The following is an 18,112-nucleotide window of genomic DNA, read 5'->3' as shown; positions in this document are numbered from 1 at the left end:
TTGTGATTGCTTGTGTATGAGAGGGGTGTTTTGTCATGCGTGGAATTAGTGGTTGTTTAGAGTGATCTTTACCCGAAAATGGTGTGTAGGAGTGTGAGAGAGGGTTGTAGATGATATCTGTTAGTGTAACCAGTCTTCAGTGGTCAAAAGGTGTTAGTTTGAGGTGACCGCATACTTTTGTGACGTGAAACAAGCGTCAGTTCGAGAACTTCCCCTCTTTAGCAAGCAATAGATGGGAAAGTGAGCGTGAATATCTAAAGTGTGTTGCTTCTAACTTGTATTAAGTTAAGGGGAGGGTAATCTTAAATGTTTCAATTCTATAGTGGAGGTGATGGTGGTGGTTCCTAACAGAATATACACAAAAAACAAATGAGATCGTTTGTTTAGTCAAATACGATTTTATTTAATCATATTCGTGTTACATTAGTTTCAATTGAGTTTTTTATTAATGTATCGTTCCATCAATTTTAAGGCATCTTCTTCTTTCTTTTCAACATGCATAGGTGTCAGGTCCGACTTAACAATCATCATATGCCCATGAACAGGATGATAGGTATTCCCCATACTTGGAATGAATTACTGGGGTGGCACCAACATCTTTAAAAAATGTATGAAATGATTTCAACTTCGAAGCAATCTTAAACTTTTACACAAAAGAAAACTGCTAACAACAACAACTTTTCACCATTCATTCTTTCATTCACAATTTGAGAGTCGAGAAAAGAAGTTTACGAAAAGTCGGATTCTAATAAATTATTCTTCCTTGATAAATAAAATTAATTTTTTTATTAATACATTTGGAAATATGATTTCAAAAGAGGACTTGAAATTACTGCTGGAGTCAAGGGACATTTTCAAGAGTATTGACGTGAAGGAGTTTATAAAAACAACATTTGGAGAACATTTCAATTTATGTAAATTTTCCAATGATAATATAGATTTTCAACAATATAAAGTAAGAAAATTATTTTCATCATATATTGAAATTCTAAAATAAAGAGAAAACCGAAAAAAAGTCTATTGTTTTGAATTTATTTTCGAGGGTGGGTCTACCAACAGCTGTTGCATTATTTATCATCTGTTTTCTAAGTATAATACAAATATTTATATCCACCAGACTTTAGTTTAAGATAAACATTCACCCTAATATGTTGAAAGAAAATAATTATTTCCTCAAAAACTGAAGAGTTTTTAAAAGAGCAAGGAGTGAGATCTTCATGCTTCGAAGTTGAAATCATTTCATACATTTTTTAAAGATGTTGGAGCCACCTCAGTAATTCATTCCAAGTATGGGGAACACCTATCATCCTGTGCATGGGCATATGATGATTGTAAAGTCGGACCTGACACCTATGCATGTTGAAAAGAAAGAAGAAGATGCCTTAAAATTGATGGAACGATACATTAATTTGTTTAAAAAACTCAATAGAAACTAACGTAACACGAATATGATTAAATAAAACGTATTTGACTAAATAAACGATCTCATTTGTTTTTGTGTATATTCTGTTAGGAACCACCACCATCACCTCCACTATAGAATTGAAACATTTAAGATTACCCTCCCCTTAACTTAATACAAGTTAAAAGCAACACACTTTAGATACTCACGCTCACTTTCCCATCTATTGCTTGCTAAAGAGGGGAAGTTCTCGAACTCACGCTTGTTTCACGTCACAAAAGTATGCGGTCACCTCAAACTAACACCTTTTGACCACAGGACCACTGAAGACAGGTTACATTAACAGATAACATCTAAAACCCTCTCTCACACTCCTACACACCATTTTCGGGTAAAGATCACTCTAAACAACCACTAATTCTACGCATGACAAAACACCCCTCTCATACACAAGCAATCACAAATTCAAACGCATGACAAAACACCCCTCTCACACACTTCTACACACTCTATTCGGCTAAAGATCACTCTAAGCAACCACACATTTTTACGCATGAGAAAACACCCCTCACACACACACCTTTGGGGTGAGCAAAAACAAGACAAGACAAGACAAGACATGACAAAACAACGCACCCACTTTCACCATTTCTTTGGGGTGATCCTCACACCTCACACCCTTTCTAACTTAATTAAGTGACCTTTTTATGCTAATTAGGTCATTATGACACCTGTGTGCATCCTAACGGTCACCCCCACCCCCATTTTTCCCCCTTTTTCTCACACTTTTATTACTTAATTATGCTAATTAGGTCATTATGACACCTGTGTGCAACCATGCGTGACTAATTAGGTTCAATCCCACCCCCTTTTTTGACATGATTTATTATCTAGTGAGCCAGGATCCATATTGTCCTACTACTCGCCATTATAAGCAGTAATGCCAACTTAAAGTTCTATACCTCTGACAAAAAACCACCCTTTAGAAACAAATTTCAAATGTATCTGTCTCATCAATACCTATCGATTGACCTAAAAAAAGACTGCAACTCTAAAAAGACCAACTCTATCTGTTTGCTATCTGGTCGAAAGCCATCTTTGGTAAGGGGTATATTTTTTTTTTGTTGAATCGTCATTTGCTTTTGCATTCAGATGAAAAAGTTTTTCGACCGGCGCCAGTCTTGGATATTTTATCTAAATGGATGTAAACAGATTCCCAAAGATTGTCCAACTAAGATAGCTTGGGCTATCATAATCGCTATCTAAGCACCACATTTTTCGTAAACGGAAGTGCAATAGCAGTATTTAGCTCAGAGATTTGGAAAACTTTCAGCTTCACCTCACATTGAATAAGTAGGGGGGGGGACCGGCGATGGAGTGTTTGCCCTACATTCAAACTCACTCAGCCGATCTGTAACGTCAATAAATTTGTGTAGAGTAATTTGGAAAGCTATTAGGGCCACTTTTACGCTTGCACGGACGTCCCTTTTTCAGGGCGACGAAGGAAGGAAAGGAAGCATTGCCAGCTTCTGAAACCACAAGAAAAAAGGTAGGATCGAAACAATAGAAATTGGAGTACGAATCTGTTTACTTTGCCAAGCTGAGACCAAAAAAAATAATTAGAAACAGAGCAATTGGAGTTTGTGTATCACCCGTGAAAAGCAATTTTATTCAACTTTTTTGGTAAATGTATATTGAAGTATGGTATAATTGGGATCGACTTTGGTTCTTTTTTTCTTTCTGAGTTCTGGTGTTTTTTTGTCTATGAAACAGTTGGAAAGGGAATATATACTAAATATATGTCAGTTAGCATGGAATATTTTGCACTTGGCAGATTTTGTCCGGATTGATTTTACTTCAAGGAAAATACGAAGCACAAAAAAAAAATTTTAATATTTTGGTGGTTGGACGGAATGGCGCATTGGATTTGATAGCGTCCACTGTTTTCGTTATGATCCCAGTTACTGGGTCAAATAAAAGGTAGTTTACCAGCCGATCAGGATAGGCAACGTCGTCTGTTTTTTTTGGAATTGGCTAATGCGGAATATTTTAAGTTTCGTTAAAGATTTGAAACCCCTTTTAAGATCTATGTAGCCGCTTTAGTGTGTTTTTTATTTTTTTTTATCCACTGATAGTTTGGTTATGTTTTAAAATAATTCCTCGGCCGGAAAGCTCTTCCGGAGAAGATGTACAGTGACAACGTCATCAACCTCTTAGGAGCGATCAAGGCCAAAGAGCTTAAAGAGAAATCAATTGGACGTATATACTGGACTAATAAATCATTGAGTTGTCTCTTATCCAGCCGTGGTCAACCCACTTCGGCGTGTGCATCTTGGAAGGAGGTAGAGCTGATTCTTAAGCCCGATCGTGTCACCGGGAAACGAGCCTCCTGCCACAGGGCATCTGCTGATCGGCCGGCCTCTTCTTAAGCTGCTGCCAGAGTCCGAAAAGCAGTAAGGCCAATTTCAAGTATTTGAAGCGGTGCCGATTTCTGTACGCTGTTAGCAGATTTGAGAGTGGCGTAGGCGAGAACCATACTCCTAATAATAAGATCGAAGGCTGTGATGGTCCACTTGGTGCACTGCGAAACTGCCATCACAACAGTGTTCTATTGGGCGTGTGGTGGCTTAAATTCGCACGTCTGGAGGCCTCGTGTAGGAGGCCTCATTGTACCAAACCAAATGTAAATGAAATTGCTCCTTCATAAGAGCCTTTATAAGCTTATAAGCTTTAAATGTATGATAGTATTCGACCGCTTTTTACTGAACTGCTGTGATTCGGTAATTCAGAAGTGACAACTTTGCCGCTAGCCTGAGTCGTACAAGGTCTCTTTGAAATTTTTCTTGAAAAGTCTCGCGAATTTTTAGACATCATGAAGACCGTTCGTGTAACCGAACAATTATCGGAAACTATAAGAGAGAGATTTGTACTTGTAGTTGTAGATTTGTATTTAATATTTAGATTTCTTAGTTTAGGGCTATAGCTCTGGTTTTACTTTTTGTACCCGTTACTCGTAGAGTAAAAGGGTGTACTAGATTCGTCGCAAAGTATGTAAGAGGTAGAAGTTAGCGTTTCCGACCCCATAAAGTATATATATATTCTTGAACCGGATCACTAGCCGAGTCGATATAGCCATGTCCGTCTGTCTGTCTGTCTGTCTGTTCGTATGAACGATGAGATCTCAAAAACTGTAAAAGCTAGAACCGCCAAACTTGGCATGTATGTAGATGCCTTGGTTTCGTGCGTAGCGCAAGTTTGTTTCAGCAGGGTGCCACATCCTCTCTAACGCCCACAATCGAATATCTGTAGCGCCTAAAGTTTTTATGATACAAACCAAATTTTAACGGAAATGAATTTGTCTCTGTGTCTCGAAAATGTGCCACGCCCACTCTAACGCCCACTTTAACGCCCACTTTAACGCCCACTTTAACGCCCACAAACGGTTAAAACGCCTAAATCTGTCTGCCGTCCACATAAGATCTACTGAAATAGACGGTAGGTGGCGCAAAAAATATCGCTTATAAAAATGTGCAATGCCCACTCTAATGCACACAAAAGGTTAAGACGCTTAAATCAGTCTGCCCACAAAACATCTACTGAAAAAACCGGTAGTTGTCGCCCTAAAATATCGCTTTGCTGCTCATATATCTCCAATTCCATTTTGCTCCCTTAAGCTGAGTAACGGGTATCTGATAGTCGAGGCACTCGACTAAAGCGTCCTTCCTTGTTTATTATTGTGTTTGAGAAAGTTTTTGCATTTAATAATCCCTCTCTCGCTTCTTGTCGTACTGTTGCTGTGTATATTTTCTTTGTGTTTCACAAGCCACGCTCAGTCGATAGCCACTCTATCGCTTTTGCACTCTCTACGCGATCTCATACTTATGTGTTTTTTTGTGCGTCTAAATTTTTAATTTAAAGTAAGATATTTATAAATCTTTGAATCTTATAAATACTTTTTTTTTCATGTTATGGTATTTAAAATACCATTAAAAATGGCACTCTTTTCTCCGAAGAAGGATTGTGAACTTAGATTGTCCCCAATGAATTTTTTTTTACGTCGTTGCTCCAACACAGTCAGATGACTAAACATCACCGTGAAAGAGTTTAAATTTCCACATGTTCGAAAGCTATTATCATTTAGAAGAAATAAAGTATTTAAAGTATCAAATGAAAACAATTTTTGGCTTAATGATGAATAGGTAATTAAAAACTTTTCTTTACCGGTACCAAAAATCTAAGCAGTTTATTTTTGGCCTATCAAAATATTACTGGACCTAAAATAAAGCTACCTAAACTTAATGCTAACTCCTCTGCATTTTCTGAAGACATTCTGGCCCTTACTGAGACTTGCCCGATAGCTTCAAAACTGAGAGACTGGTTTGCGTAGAAACGGACAGACAGACGGACGGACAGACGGACATGGCTAGATCGACTCGTCTAGTGACGCTGATCAAGAATATATATACTTTATGGGGTCGGAAACGTTTCCTTCACTGAGTGGCAAACTTATGATTGAAATCATTATACCATCTACAAGGGTATAAAAAAGGTAAGTCTTAGTCATTTGGCCTCTTTGCTTAAGCATTTTAAAAGCTACGATCGTTAAAAAATACGAAAACTAATTATTGTTTTTAATGGATAAACAACCTATAAAGGGTTTTCAGTTGTATGCGCTTGTCACACTGTGTCGCGCTTTTCAATAAAAAAGCGGGAGAGAGAGAGTTCAGAAGAGGGTCAACACTACTGCAGCCGAACTTTCAGTTTCTTCTTTTTGTCTTGCACGCCATGCTGTATATATATGTATATGTATGCATATATAATAGAATTGTATGCTTATCTTTATCTCAAATAAACTGAGAATTATATTGAAACATGGTTTGCATCTCCGATAAAAATTAGGAGAAATTAGAGTTTTGGTAAATAAGCCAACAGCCTATCGTCGCATTGGTTTCTCGCATTGTTTATTAATCTCCAGATTGACAGTTTCTTAGAAACTGTTGCTCTTATGCAAAGGTAATAAGGATCTGGGCGCATTTTAAACGTAAAAAGGCTAAAAAACGGTCAACAAAGCTCTGGGTGTCATAACTGCGTACATAATTACAACTTATAATAAATCCAAAATTTGTATATTAAAATTGATATATCAAAAAATATGGCCTGTTTCTTGGTAACCACTGGTAATTTTGCAATGGTAGTCTGTAAATATGTTTATTTGAGTCCTAAAAAAAAGCTAATATAACGGCGAATATGACTATGCTTTTAATATGTGCAGAGATATATAGAAATTTAAAAAATGTAAAAATGAGTCCAGTTTCTTAAAAACTGTTGGTTTTATGCAAAGGTGATAGAGAGACTTGTTTTTAACGTAAAAAGGCTAAAAAACGGTCAAAAGGGCTCTAGGTGTTATAATTGCGGGCATATATTAAAAAAAATTACGTGTTCACAAAAAGAGGATATATGGAAAGCATTTCTGGCCAAAATACTCGTAGGCCGATATCCAAATCGGGATATGCCTCTAAACACTTTTATTCAGTGTGCGAGGAGCCCTACATGAGTGCCTATTGTACTTTCGAGATCCGAAGATCAATTGAAACTAGTGCCAGAGAAGTCCACAACTGTCGGTCGCAGCTGCCAGCGCGGCTCTGGAAGTTTTCGTGGCGATGCCGAAGACATCTCTTTCTATAGCTATTTTAATGCGATCATCAGCCTGGTATACAATAACATGGCACTGACCGGAATGCAGAAATTGCACATCTTTAAGGAATAGCTTCAAGTTGAACAGGAAAATGACATTCGTCAAATGCATCTCACCGATGGGAACCTTAAATCGCTTAAACAACTCACACTGTCGAAGTGAAAAGAGGAGTCGTCTGTCTCGCTGCTTTCAAGTACGTCAAGGACTTACTAGAGAAGGCTTATCAAGCCAGTGAAATGGTACAAACGAGATGAGATAGCTTCAGCATAAGCTTTTATTTTAAACAAAAATTAAAGTTCTAGAAGCTTAAGAAACAAGGATTTCTTGCAAAGGTTCATAAGATACGATTTTAGAATTTACCTAAAATTAAAAAGTAAAAGTGTCTTGATATATACGAGTATGTGAGTTTGGAGAATAAAGGTCTAACACCAATAAAGTAGGTCTAAATCATAACAACGAATAAAATTAATTTGCATACCGTGCGCCTGCCATAATTCTGCGGCGTTACCCGTAGTTTCTAGCCATGGAGGCGTGGCAGCACATATACATTAGTGGTGGGCAGTGCAAAACTATGCCTTAGTTCAATCAGCAAGGCTGATCCACTTCTGCGCTGCACCAGCATGTTAAATTTGTGGTTAACAGCACCACACGTTACTGCACTGACCAAGTTCAGCCCAAGGTCCGGCTAAAAGAACTACGAGGGCTCCAGCTGCTCGACCATCTTCACCGCTGCCGCGAGCTCCGCTGCAGGCCAGCAGTGGTAATTCGAATGGGATGCCGGCACGATGCCTTATGTTCTCGTCGCACTGAAACCGTGCATAATGATCAAGGCTCTGAAGCGACCTCCGTATCCGAGCATATATTGCAGGCTGTTCATTATCGGAGTACGTCAAGGGCCTAGGTCCAAAAGCAATAATATGATTAGCTTCAAGGCTTTTAGCACTTAAAGCTGTTTTAGACGTCCTATAGCCGTACGTGTTAGACAGGGTCGCCAGCTGGCGGATAACCCGTATTACCGTTCCAAGAAGGTCGATCTAATCTAAGAAGGACCTCTCAACCAGTTCACCCACCGCAAGCAGCATCTAGCTGCTCATACCGAGCGAGGTAGGCGATACGTTGAGGAGATCGAAGAGTACATATCCCTAGGGCGAAGTATCCGAGAACAGCTTATGTGAATTTATCAAGACTTGTGTGTGCACAATATGTAGTCTTTAAAGATGAAAGTCCTGCGGATTGGGGATGTAATGTCTACCGGGATCTGATTGCTTCATATTTTAAATAAATTTGGGTTTTCCAGACTGCACAACAAAGAGGAGTTTGCTGACTGCCATAGCGGATCTATTCCATCCCTTAATACCTATCAACAGAACTAAAAGAATTTGGCACATCCATTCTAAATGGCTAAAATGCTTAAATCTGTCTACCTCCCAAATAACATCTACTGAAATAGCTGTTAGGTGGCGCCCTACAATATCGCTTTGCCGCTTATCTGATAATCGATGCACTCGATTATAGCGGTCTTCCTTGTTTTTACTAATTAAATATACAATTTGATAATATGCTGACATTAAGCACCCAAAATTGTTGTTGTATTAGATTTTGAATGGTCTAATTTCTACTACTTTATAGTACAGTAAATTCATTCTCCAATTATTGTCTTATCCGTCAGTCTCCTGCCTGTGCGCTTAAATTATCTTTAGAATCTTCAAAATGTTTCTTAAAAATTTTCTTTAAAATCTTCAAAATATCTCGAAATTGTCAGCGATCTCAAAACTCTTTGAAAATATTATGACTCCCCACTTGCAGCATCTCTGTAGGTCTGTTATATCTCCGTGGAAACATGGGTTTAGATTAACAACTACTAAGCTTTTGGATCTTACATCAATTGTGATAAAAGTATTTAAAAACATATTGGAGCAAACAAACATTCACAATGACTTAGTACAGCATTTGACTTTGTAAATCACGTTGGATTCCCTGTGGATCTTTTAAGATGGGTCTTTAATTACGTAAATTGCCAAACTGAAGAGTAATTTTTTAAATATGCTATCTTCTGTCTATTGCAAGTTACCTTCAATGTCTTTAACGCTTCTTGCATGCATAAACAATAAGCTAAAATTTGAGGCAGATGAATAATAATCAAAAATAGGAATTAGCCGATACAACGGGGAAAATATAGAGTAGTAGGTGGTATTCGTCGATCCCTTCCAATAGTCACTCAGCATTCTTCAGCATTAGTGGGTTAAAGAAAGCGAGCTAGCCATGTCGAATGATTTGACTTACAAAATTTTAAAGTTTATTTAAAATCTAAAATATAAATAGGAGAATTTCCTGGGGACAAAAATGTAATAAAATAAAATAATATACATGAATATACATACAACAAGGAACAACGCTATAGTCGAGTGCTTCGTCTATCAGATACCTGTTACTCAGCTTAAGGGAGAAAAAGGGAAATGGAGATACATAAGCAGCAAAGCTATATTTTACGGCGCCACCTAACGGCTATTTCCGCAGATGTTATGTGGGCGGTAGACGGTTTGTGGGCGTAAGATTGAGCGTGGCAAATTTTTTAGGACAGTCGAAAGCTATTGATGAGACAAATACATTTCAGTTAAAATTATTTCTATCATCAAAACTGTATGCGGATTATGGGCGTTAGAGTGGGCGTGGCACCCCGCTGAAATAAGATTGAGCTGCGCAGGAAGCCCAGGAATCTGTATTCCAAGTTTAGCTGTTATAGCTTTTATATAATATATAGTTTCCAAGATATCAGCGTTTATACTACCACTACTGACCCTGATCAAGAATATATGTACTTTATGTATTATACGAGTAACGGGAATAAAAACTAGAATAAATTTGGATGCACATAAAAAAATAAAGATCTAAATATAAACAAGCTGACTCTGAGCTTTTAAGATTTTTCACACAATAAAATTGCGATATTATCTCTATAAGTTGCAGCAACAAAAAAGGAAGCAAAATTTTGACAAAATATAAAATGGCAACGAAACTGAGAGACTTGAGTGCAATTTGTTGTTTTCTCATTTTTATGTTAACTTTACTCCTTCTTCTATTATTAACTTACGTTATTACCAACGAATTGCTCGGGCACAAATTCCTTTTTCATTCCTTTTTATTTTAGCTTTCATTTTCCCAAATTGTTTGTATCATGAAATAAATTCCCATACCAATCGGTGCTTTTGCGACTGCGTGAGGTAGTCCTGATATGCTGTGAAAAGGAAACTTATAGTTGTTGCACTTTATTTTACATGAAAAAAAATTTGTCCCGAGTCACAGGCCAGAAAGCCACTCAATTTAATCAAAACTTCTTTGTTCTGCCTTTTTGCCCTCCTCCATCATCGTAATTCCTTATGCTCTTCATAACTAGAGTGTATTACATAATTTTAATTAAGGTTAAACTAACTTATTGGATCGCAAGGAATTGCTTTTCTTTTAGGTTTTAGAAGGAATTGAGGGAATTTAAATTTCGCCCTTTTGCTTTATCGTCCCTCTCACTTCTTTCGTGGCTTTAATTCCGATCTCGCATTCTCGCGCAAAACCCTTAAAAATACACTTTTTGGCTGTAAGGCGGTCGATGGAAATATATATATTTTAATATAATATATTTTAATTATAATATATTTTAATTAAAAAACTGTTTTATGTGGGGCATGACCTGAAACTAACTTTTTTTATTTTAACCAATACAAACAAGAAGAACCTGAAAAAAATGTATTTCAAATAAAGATGCTTTAGAGGATTACACATATACAAAAGAAATTTAGTCAGTTATACCACTACGGCTGGAGATCTAGACTTTTAAGAAGAGACATTTTTTAAATTGACCTTGTTCTTCTACTTATAAAATAAAATAATTTATTTTTACGAATTCCGTTCGGTCTGTAAAAATATGTATATGTATAAATATTATTTACAAGAAAATTAGAAATGCCCGGAGGATTTTTAAATATAAATGTGTAGATGTGTTATGCCCGATGGCAGTCGATCAGGTCACGCCTGACGGTTGACCCTTGGAAAAGGACATGGGAAAGCGAAGATGGCGGTGGCCACGAGTGTGTTTTACGACAAGGCTCACCAAATCCGATGGCCGTTAGTCACAGAGTGAACCTATTGAGCGAGGGTTATTCCTTTTATACCCCTCGGCGTCAAAACCAAGCAATGAAAAAAGGCATTGCGAAAATTTCTCCAATACTTCTCAATACCAATTTTAGTAGTATAATTTCGATTAGGTTAATGTAAGCATTAAAAAATGATAGTGGAGCGGTAGGGGGACTCTCGCTCTTTGCATTACCCCTCTTTCTTTTACCCAGTGTTGAAAAGCACTACAACGCAGTGAAAGGATTGAAAGTTCGTGCCCGTAATATTGACGGACAGTAACATTTCAGAGCTGTATATCATTCAGTCTTCCCATCACTCTATGACTTACTCCCGTATGACTAAGCCCGTGTGCATAATGCTATGCTGGCAAATTTTTAAAGCGTATTCAAATTTAAAAGCGATCATCTTAACTTTTTATACATATTTTATTTAAAAGCTGAGTATCGGGTGTCTAATAGTCGAGACACACGACTATAGCGTTCTTTCTTGTTTTTAAATTATGAACTTCATAAATTTTTTCTATATTTATGTATTTTATTCGTAGTCGAGACACTCAACTATAGCGTTCTTTCTTGTTTTTAAATTATGAACTTCATGGATTTTTTCTATATTTATGTGTTTTATTCGTTAGTCGTAGATACTGATTCGTCGGAAACTATGTAAAAGGTAAAGGCCGTCAAGTTCCAAAGACATGACTAGCTTTAAAAGATGGGAATTATTTTTAAGCAACGCCATCATGCGTTATGAGTGTGTCTTAACGAAAATATAAAAGATAAGGCAAGCCACATAATTCAAAATATAGGTAGTCATCAGTTTTTTGTATTTTATGCCGTTTAGCCTGTAGGTGATGAAATACAAGAAGGATCGTATTGTCATGGGATCGTATTGTTAAGTGGGAAATACTAGTTGTATACCTGTGTTATTTGTACCGATACCTTTATCTCTAAATCTGTTACATCGAACAAAACACATTTTAAAGTGGAAAATACTGTGAAAACGCGGATTCTGACACAATTATTGGAGCTCATCACATACTTTTATTTCCGCCACAAAACGTTTAACTGTTAAATTGTGAAAGATTTTTTCTTTTCCACAAAAGGGTCATAAAAGGGATTCAAGCAAGTGCAATAAAAGGTCGTACAAGTTCGAAGGGCATCCTAATTTACTTGTATCAAATATTTTTTCAAAATCAACATTTTTCATCTGGAATTATATTGTTTTTGAATTTACAAAATCCTAAACCAACCTTTTCCTTTGTTCTATGATTTTGTATCTACTTTTTCGATTTGATGGTATTCTATTGGTTAAACTTGTATCAATCATTTTTTTAAATCATTATCTTCTAGCTAATGTAACAAGTTAAAATTACATATATTGTTTTCGAATTTATAAAAAACTTAAATATTCACCTTTATCTTCTATATTATTACACGATCAATTTAAACACTATAAATGACCGAGGACAATATTTTTGAAGTGGGTTAGTCTGTTACATTAAGCGCAACTCAAATAAAAGTGATCGTGAAAAAATAACTAAATGAAATCTAAAGGTAATAGCCACAAAAGTTTTGCCAATACTGCAAGTGCTCTGTGCAAAAAATTGGTGGGAAAAACAATGTCCGGTCGGAGTCGTATAAGCGAATTGCAATTCAATACCTTGACAGAAGAGTCAAAAAAAATTTTTTAGTTATCCAGGAAAAGAATCTTAATGTATTATATATGTAAATTGTGGATTGGATCGAAGTGAAGCTGGATTGTCATTGGTACCTAATCTCAGCATATTATTAGAAAGTTATACTTTAGCAAAAGTAAACTATGAATTGCTTGCAGAGTGCATACTTTTTATACCCTTTCAGAGGGTATAATGATTTCAGTCAAAAGCTTGCAACATAGTGAAACGACCCCAAAAAGTATATATATTCTTGATCAGCCCGTCTGATTGTCCGTTTCTACGCAAACTTGTTTCTCAGTTTTAAAGCTATCGGACTGAAACTCTTCCCAAAGTCTTATTTCTATTGCACGTAGTATTTAAGTCGGAACCAGCCGGATCGGACAACTATATCTTATAGTTCCCATAAGAACTATCGGCTGCCATAGGATCGATCGGAAAATTGATGGGAAAATAATATGAAAAAATTATATCCTTGGTGTTTTTTCACATACAACGTCATACGTACATATAACCTCATAGTTCTAATTTTTGAATTTTATTTAATTAAAATCAGACGACTATATAGCTGTCATAGGAAATATCCAAAAATGGCTGGGAAAATAAAATGAAACAAATTATAGCTTCAGTGCTTTTTGTCATATTCTTTAAAATTGGGAATATAATTCTTTATATTTTTAAGAGTTTCGAATTACAATTAATAAAAATCGGACGACTCTAACATATAGCTGTCAAAGAAACAGTCAGAGAAATAATGAAATAATTTTTTTTTTAATATCACTGAAGCTAGCAACAATCCTTAAAAATTCAACATGGTGTTACTAACGTTGATTATTTCTTATAACTACATGGGTATACAAACTTCTGCTTGCCGAAGTTTACATTTAAGTGATGAAATAAAATTAGACTTCACAGGGTGACATTTCTCTTGAAATATTCCCTTCTAAAAAACATTTTCTTGAAATGATATTTTTGGATATAATTAAGATAAGAAGGAAAAAATTGGATGTGGAATTACAGTATACAATACAATACAATATATGTATATAAAAAATATTTTAAGGTAAATTCCTATATTAATTTTTATCAGTCTTAGACAAATCAAATATTTATAAATTTTTCCTTTCAGACACTAATGACTGCGCAAAGAGGAAATCATAGAAGGGCGCAATTTTTTTTGCAATGTGTTTTTTTTTAAATTTTCCGTGACTGAGGAAGCTGCATCGAAACACAAGACACATTTTGAATGCATTTTTGAACCGAAAAGTCTTGAATAGAGCCCTAAACATTGTGCTTATTATATATAGTGTACTTTTGTTTCTAGCCTTGATAAATTTGTTTTAGAAACAAGAATAAATTTTAAAATAAATTTTTTAAATTGATTGATAGAAAATATAACCAAATTGAGTGATGCGTACATACATAAATTAGCTCCTATAAGAATGACTTAAGATGACCAACAGATATTTAATAATTCATTGATTTGTTCTATATGACAAAAAGTTTTGGGAACAGATATGGAAAGAGATCATTGTCATTTCATAGGTAGCTTTAGAGGTGACAAAAATAAACAAAAACACAACTAAGAATATCGCAAATTTATTAAAATGTTCGATTTTAATACCGGGATAGATGTTGAAGTGCAAATTTAATGATAACGTTTTCATAATTATAAAATAGAACGCGAAAGGTCTCGTGCAGACAAAAATGTGATATAAATCTTGGGAAACTTAGGGGATATTAATTTTTTGTTAGACTAACAGGTACAATGAAAGTTAGGCGGCTTAGAAGTCCTACAGAATCAATATCATCTCTTATAAGATTTGGCATACAAATAGTACCAAGCATTTCTGTACGATTTAGAAGGTAAATAAAGCAATTGTAATCTACTCTGATAGGAAGGTAGCCTTACGTTTTGATCCCAGTTCAAACTACGAAGAGCAAAATCAACATTCTTTTTGTACTGACTAAATACGGTCAAAACCTACTATTGTGTTGTGTCACATTTCTCATGTTCGACTCTAAAAGACTTATTAGATTTATATTTGAAAGCTAATATATTGCTTTGAATTGACATTTTTGAAAAATTTGTTTTAAAATGTATTCCCCTGAACCAGATCAGTGTTTTACGACATCAGATTTTTCTTGGGAGGCAATGTTAAAAGCAACAAATATACAACTTGAATTGGCGACAAAAGCAAATAATACATATTTCCATGTATAAGGTGAGTTCCAAAGTAAACAGGACTTTTTTGTGTCAACTGGTTTATATGTCAACTGCTATCGTTTATCGACCTCCAGTAAAAATTTCATGACATTTTATCTATTGGAAGTGAGGTTATTGCGTTTTAAGTGTCAGTATGTTTTTGTCATCGGTACGAAAATGAGATTCAAACAAGTAAATTTTGGTTTTAAAATTGGTAAAACTTTTACCGAAACGTTTCAATTGATGAAACAAGTTTATGGCGATGATTGCCTATCCTTAGAAGCTTAGAATTCAACATTCGAAGGATACCATTACAATATTGTGACTGGTGACGAAACGTGGTCTTTTCAATATGATCCCGAAACGAAACGCCAGAGAAGTCAAAATTGAAGAGAATGCTAATTTGTTTTTATGATTCCAAGGGTATTGTCCACGAAGAATTTGTTCCACACGTCCAAAACGTTAATGCGGTATTCTACCTGAAGTGTTTGGTGCGCCGTGTTGTGCCCGAATATCGCGAAGATGGAAGTTGGCGTTTGTTGCACGATAATGCACCGACTCATCGATCGACGCTTGTGTCCGACTATTTGACTAAAAATCAAATTTTAACCATCAACCACTCCGTCAACCGTGCGACTCCTACCTTTTCGGAAAAATGCATTTGCCGATGAAAGAAAAGCGTTATGCAGACGTAGAGGCCATTCAAAAGGCTTGCACTGGCATACTGGCGGCCATACCGGGCAACGAGCTAAAACACTCGCTCGACATGGTTTTGGACTGTGCAAAACGCTGTATTAAAGCAGAAGGAGACTATTTTGAATACAATAAATTGATTTTCCCAAAAAAATTATTTGTTCTGGCTTTTTTTTTAAGTCCTCACCTTCTATGTGGATATGAATAACTTATATGTTTGGGAAATATCACATCTATACCATATAAATATTTTAAGACATCATACTTTTAGACATCCATCTACCACAGACAGACACTATTTTTATTGTCATAATATTCCAATTGATAGCAAATACGGGGTTTTTTTTCGGAAGTGGACTTAATATAACCGTATCGCTTACATGACCATCATAATAATCTTCTATTTTGCCCATCAAATTGTCTGGCCTCAAAAGAGAATAAGGTGAACAAATTAATTGCTGACCTGGGAAATAAGAAAAATTATGTAATACATCATCAAAATTTGCAGTTCCTGCAAAAACCTTGCTTAAAGAATTATATTGATCTAAATAATTTACGTAGGCCAAATTAAAAAAATTAATTTGAAAAAGATATTTTTAATTTGATGAATAATTCTGTTTACGGAAAAACAGTGGAGGACCCCGGATGCAGAGTTGATTTAAAGCTTGTTAGTGCATGGGAATCACCGAATAGCAATAAAACTGGACGAAAAGCACATTGAGCAAAGTTTTAATTTCAAAATCCAATTTGATTGCCCGTTCAATTTAATAAACCCATGTTTTTAGGATTTGCACTTTTAGACTTATCGAAATGGGAAATTTATCATTTTTATTACCAATACATGGAGCCAAAGTTTCAGGAAAAGTTACTCTCTATAGCTATATGGATACTGATTTATTTATCAATACAAAAAGAACCGAGAATTTGTTTAACGGTATTCGTAATTATCTTGAAGCAAATCTCAGCATATTACCTAATCTCAGCATATTATTAGAAAGTTATACTTTAGCAAAAGTAAACTATGAATTGCTTGCAGAGTGCATACTTTTTATACCCTTTCAGAGGGTATAATGATTTCAGTCAAAAGCTTGCAACATAGTGAAACGACCCCAAAAAGTATATATATTCTTGATCAGCCCGTCTGATTGTCCGTTTCTACGCAAACTTGTTTCTCAGTTTTAAAGCTATCGGACTGAAACTCTTCCCAAAGTCTTATTTCTATTGCACGTAGTATTTAAGTCGGAACCAGCCGGATCGGACAACTATATCTTATAGTTCCCATAAGAACTATCGGCTGCCATAGGATCGATCGGAAAATTGATGGGAAAATAATATGAAAAAATTATATCCTTGGTGTTTTTTCACATACAACGTCATACGTACATATAACCTCATAGTTCTAATTTTTGAATTTTATTTAATTAAAATCAGACGACTATATAGCTGTCATAGGAAATATCCAAAAATGGCTGGGAAAATAAAATGAAACAAATTATAGCTTCAGTGCTTTTTGTCATATTCTTTAAAATTGGGAATATAATTCTTTATATTTTTAAGAGTTTCGAATTACAATTAATAAAAATCGGACGACTCTAACATATAGCTGTCAAAGAAACAGTCAGAGAAATAATGAAATAATTTTTTTTTTAATATCACTGAAGCTAGCAACAATCCTTAAAAATTCAACATGGTGTTACAAACGTTGATTATTTTTTATAACTTCGGCAAGCCGAATATAATTGTATATATTTTTAAGAGTTTCGAATTGTAATTAATAAAAATCGGACAACTCTAACGTATAGCTGCCAAAGAAACAGTCAGAGAAATAATGAAATAATTTTTTTTTTAATATCACTGAAGCTAGCAACAATCCTTAAAAATTCAACATGGTGTTACTAACGTTGATTATTTCTTATAACTACATGGGTATACAAACTTCTGCTTGCCGAAGTTTACATTTAAGTGATGAAATAAAATTAGACTTCACAGGGTGACATTTCTCTTGAAATATTCCCTTCTAAAAAACATTTTCTTGAAATGATATTTTTGGATATAATTAAGATAAGAAGGAAAAAATTGGATGTGGAATTACAGTATACAATACAATACAATATATGTATATAAAAAATATTTTAAGGTAAATTCCTATATTAATTTTTATCAGTCTTAGACAAATCAAATATTTATAAATTTTTCCTTTCAGACACTAATGACTGCGCAAAGAGGAAATCATAGAAGGGCGCAATTTTTTTTGCAATGTGTTTTTTTTTTAAATTTTCCGTGACTGAGGAAGCTGCATCGAAACACAAGACACATTTTGAA

The 18,112-nt window shown here is 35.2% G+C and overlaps 1 protein-coding gene and 1 long non-coding RNA gene across 14 annotated transcripts in view; one reads left to right on the top strand and one right to left on the bottom strand.

Moving 5' to 3' along the window:
* LOC108025560 (uncharacterized) overlaps positions 1-18,112 on the top strand; it is a 251,521-nt gene that overhangs the window by 21,377 nt on the left and 212,032 nt on the right. The window lies entirely within an intron of this gene.
* LOC127011608 (uncharacterized) overlaps positions 1-18,112 on the bottom strand; it is a 147,965-nt gene that overhangs the window by 15,805 nt on the left and 114,048 nt on the right. The window lies entirely within an intron of this gene.

Source organism: Drosophila biarmipes, chromosome 3R, assembly GCF_025231255.1.
Source record: "Drosophila biarmipes strain raj3 chromosome 3R, RU_DBia_V1.1, whole genome shotgun sequence".
NCBI lineage: Eukaryota > Metazoa > Arthropoda > Insecta > Diptera > Drosophilidae > Drosophila > Drosophila biarmipes.
This window is presented reverse-complemented; position numbering and strand designations above follow the sequence as displayed.